Source organism: Mastomys coucha, unplaced genomic scaffold (assembly GCF_008632895.1).
Source record: "Mastomys coucha isolate ucsf_1 unplaced genomic scaffold, UCSF_Mcou_1 pScaffold15, whole genome shotgun sequence".
In the NCBI taxonomy this organism is placed as follows: domain Eukaryota; kingdom Metazoa; phylum Chordata; class Mammalia; order Rodentia; family Muridae; genus Mastomys; species Mastomys coucha.
The window spans coordinates 91,746,573-91,751,292 of record NW_022196897.1 but is presented as its reverse complement, the minus strand read 5'-3'; the positions used below and the strand labels follow the sequence as shown (position 1 = coordinate 91,751,292).

Here is a 4,720-nt window from a genome sequence, read left to right as displayed (position 1 = left end):
AGGGAGGGAGGGAAGGACAGAGGGCATTAGAAACAATTCTTCTAGGCAATTGGATATGTCAAGTTTCTGCCTTTGGATTATTTAATTAAATAACACTTAGTTTTAAAAACCATCTTTTTAAAAAAAATCTATAACCATATATTCTGTAGGAGAAGAGTAGAATACACAGAGGTTGTATGTGGTCTGTTCCAAGTCAACCATTGTTTCATACTCATAATTTTACCTCAGTTTGGTGTTTCATGTTTAAAAAATGGAAAAAAGGTTAAGAACACACATGCTATTTTAAGTTTTCTAATTTTCCATACAGAACGAACATAACACAATGAATCTTAGTGCTTTTGGAGTAAAGCTCACATAGCTTGTTGACTGAATAGATACATTTGAAATCAACATTTCTCTTTTAACATAGCAGAAAACTAAAGTGGCAAAATTTTTCAAATTTCTTTGGGATTAAAATAATAATGGTAACAAAATTTAAATGCTTCATGATTATTCTATCCAAACCAGAAAGCATCTCAATAGACCTGATCAAGATTTGCAAAATATGCCTACTCAGAATTTGGAAAGTCAGTATTTGTTGTTTTGAACCAGATTGCCCATAAGCACTACCTTTTCCATAGCAGTAATTTATATCCTTCTAGTGATGTTCTCTGGGTGGTCTTGACTCAGACTGGATGACCAACAGCCAGGCAGTCCTGAGTTATCGCTCTGCTCAGGATCATCCCAGCCTTCCAATGAAAGGGAAGGGAGAAAAGAGTCTAAATAAGTTAAAAGAACCAGAAAATTCAACAATGTGTCACAAATAGTGAGGTCATTATGCCTGGATAACTCTGGATATTAACAGTGGCTCAACGTGAAATACTACCCACAACTTAGCCGTCAGTGAGCTTTGCTCAGAAGCAGCGATCCTCTGTCCTACGAGGGTGGCATTTTACAGTTGAGCGCAAAATAAAACAGACCTTGCTATCTTCATTTGTCCTTCTTTTCTGTGCATATTTCACAGTGTAGTGACTTGGGGTCCATCACGTGTCACTTGCTGGAGTTATAACTACAGAGCTCACTTGAAATCTGTATGCACAGAGAAACACGCACAGTGACCTGGGAGGATTGAAGCAAATCCACAACCTTCATGCCAATTTAAAGTTTTACTCTGGGTCTTAATACCATAGGTTAAAACGGCACTGTGGCCCATGACCTCTTTGTCTAAAATGGGAGGATTCTCTGCCAGGAAAATTAATTGAGAATATTGTATAAATGGCTATTTAATAATTTTCCCACTTAGTGAATTAGTTCATTTTTAAATGAGTCATAACCACTGAGAGATTTATGCATACCTATGGGGCTTTATGGCATGCAAAATTTTTTATTTTAGCATAGAAAAGGGCTTGCTGATAAAAATGGAAAAAGGGAGTTTCTGTGTACATTGCGTTTTTTGTTGTTGTTGTCATTGTTTCCTTTAGAGTGTGTAACTTTTGTACTTCAGATTTTTATTGTATAAATAAGAAATATGTGGTGACTTAGATAAAATGTTTTTAGATGTTTTGGGTAGCAGTAAGTTCTTGCAATCCTTGCATGATTAAATGTGTTTGTACAGAAAATGGAAAGGATTATAAAGGGAAAGAGAGCTACTGTTGAGTATTCTGATTATTAAACACTATGTTTCAACACCTTACCTAGTTTCTGATTTCTACTTTGGGGAACTTTGCAAAGCAGGTGTGACTAACTCATTTCATAGTTAATAAAACTATGCCTCAGTGTTCCCAAATAACTTTCTCTAGACCACAAAGGATTCTAGGAAAGTTGCACTCTAGGCAAACATTTCATTCAATCACTTTAGGGAAATGTTATATAGTACAAGTTGACTAATATGTTGTGGTTCTAGAAATAAATACTATAAAATTATGGAAGATGAGGTTTAGAAAAGGACTTTCCATAGCATCTAATTCATTTCATTTAGGATGAGAAGTCCTAATACTGGATGCCCATGTGATTAGACTGGCAGTTAGGAGTAAGAGGTTCCCAGCATGTTCACAGACATGTGAACACAACCACATGAACAGCACAGTTGATTGGACACAAAGCAGGGTTTCTTTCATCATCATTATTATTATTATTATTGGATATTTTCTTAAAAGCTTAATTTATGAAGTCATACAGACCAACAATCTCTCCCTTCTTGTTACTAGCCTTGATTTTTTAAACTGTGTAAGAGCTAAGTCTTTTTAAAGATTTATTTATTTATTTTTCTTTTTTATTAAATTAATTTTTTTACACTCCATATTCTATTCTCTGCCCCCCATCTGCCCTCTGACTGCTCCACATCCCACATCTCCTCCCCATTCCCTGTCCCCACCCCCACCCCACCTGACCTCTAAACTCCCTGGGGTCTCCAGTCTCTTGAGGGTTAGGTGCATCATCCCTGAATGAACACAGACCTGGAAGTCTTCTACTGTATGTGTGTTAGGGGCCTCATGTATATGAGTACACCATTGCTCTCTTCAGACACACCAGAAGAGGGTATCAGACCCCATTGTGAGCCACCATATGGTTGCTGGGAATTGAACTCAGAACCTCTGGAAGAGCAGTTGGTGCTCTTAACCACTGAACCATCTCTCCAGCCAAAGAGCTATTATTTTGATATAAAATGTCAAGGGGCTCATGTATAAGGCCTGGCCCCCACTTATGGATCCAAAAGTGACTGGATCAATAGGTTCTGATCCAATCCATGGATAAATCCAATCATGGATTCATAGTTTAATGTGACACTGAGAGATACAATGTGGGTGGAGAAACAGTTTGCTGAGAGTTGCCTTTGAAGAGTATATGTGGTTCCTGGTCCCTTTCTGTCTTTCTTTCATGACTTCAACGTGGTGAGCAGCTGTCCTGCCATGTCCTTCAACTGCGATGCTCTGTTGTCTTAGGTTAAGGGGCCATCTGACCATGGACTGTGACCTGAAAACCTGTGAACTAAGAAACCCCTCCTCCTCGTGTTGCTTTCTCAAGTATATTCTAACACTAACAGGAATAAAGTGCTAATATAACAATGGCAACATTGTAAAAATGAGCTAATGGTGAATAGAGTCCTAAGGCATTTAACTTTTCATACAATCCTTCAAGGTTAGTTTTAAAAGAAAATTCTCAGTATAAAAGGTGAACAGTTTATAGATATATGTAGGAAATACTTATTTTTTTCTTTATTGATTTATAATTGGATCTGACATGCATGAGGAAACATAATCACCTCCTTCCCTCTTACTAATATTCCATGCAAATCTATACTTACCTGGAAAGAGATGGTGCATCTTGTATTTGTCTTTTCATTTTCCTTTGCCACTCTTCACAATGGAATGCTTTACTACTATCTAGACATTTCTGGTCATGTGAATCCATCCAATTAACCTTTCTGATGCTTAATCTGTGGTGGGGGGTGGGAAGGCCTCTGAAACTATGTCTAGCATAAAGACATGTAATGTCCTAGGTTATTTTATGACTCTGATACACAAAAACAAACATACAAATTAAGATAATAGAGTAAGACCATGTCTGTTGAGATCTATCTAGCATGGTGTTAATCTATCGGGCTCAATGATACTGAGCGGTAAAAGTCAACAATGAAGACACCTGTCATGAAAATGATCTGTCTGAGGGGCTCGTGCAAGCTCCATGCTTGGTTGAAGTACATTCTGAGATGTTAACTAATCAGAATGTCTAAAAGTGCACTTAATTCCCCTTTGGGGACCTACATAAATCTTGTGAATTTGTGATACCAAAGGCAGAGAAAACATTCTGCATAGTCAGCAATTTATCATGCTTTCACTTGCATGCTTCTATGCAAGAGGGCCCCAGGTTTGGGAGCAGCACATCATGACAGCAAACGGAGAAGTCATTTGGCAAGAGCAGATGCTCTTGGTACCTTGGTGATCAGCCACACGCTGGCTGCAGGCTAGGACACTCTCCAATTCTTGCTGTTCACTTCACTCCTTGAGGAACTGTACTTTCTGATGGAAAGAGGGGCATCAAGAATGACGTTGGGATCCACCTGTATCACAAGGAGAGGTATACATTTTCAATTTGCAGTCTAAAAAATGAGCACTCTTCAATACACCTATTCAAAATGAATGAACCATGACAAAACATTCAGTTTTCTGACTGAGGGGGTATCTTCAAAAATGAGTACTCAGCCTCATTTAATTCAAATCATATGTTTGATTGTCAGTACTCATAATGTAAAGACTCTGGCCTGTGTGGCATGGAATATTATAAAATATTTTTGATGCCTTAAAAACATAGAGGTTCTCTCTCTGTTTGTTTCTGTACCCACCTCTCTCCTTCTCTCTCTCTCTCTCTCTCTCTCTCTCTCTCTCTCTCTCTCTCTCTCTCTCTCTCTCACACACACACACACACACACACACACACACAGTTTCATGTTAAACATTATGCAAATAATTAAATTGCATTAGAGGCATCTAAAATAATGGGCTCATTTTGTTATAAAAATAAAAGTGAAGTATCTTGAAGGAGTAACATATGACATGGCCCTTGAAGGATGCATCTGATATGGATAATATAAAGCAAGATGTTATCAAAAATAAGGTAATTTTAGTTCATATATCATAGAATTTCTTACTAGGCTTAAAAGATAAATTTCACCAAACTGAGGAAAACGTCAGGTAAAGGCTACAGAGTTAGATGAACCGTGAGGAGATGATAAAAACTTTCC

At 37.7% G+C, this 4,720-nt stretch overlaps 1 protein-coding gene across 3 annotated transcripts in view; it reads right to left on the bottom strand.

Annotated features, from left to right (window-relative positions):
- LOC116090599 (doublecortin domain-containing protein 1-like) overlaps positions 1-3,964 on the bottom strand; it is a 191,159-nt gene extending 187,195 nt beyond the window's left edge. For all 3 annotated transcript variants that reach the window (XM_031371256.1, XM_031371258.1, XM_031371259.1), the window contains exons 1-2: positions 3,914-3,964; positions 610-728 (exon numbers count right to left, since the gene is read on the bottom strand). The gene's annotated coding sequence lies outside the window, so the exon portion shown is untranslated. The remainder of the gene's footprint in view (positions 1-609; positions 729-3,913) is intronic.
- Positions 3,965-4,720: the final 756 nt, after the last annotated feature.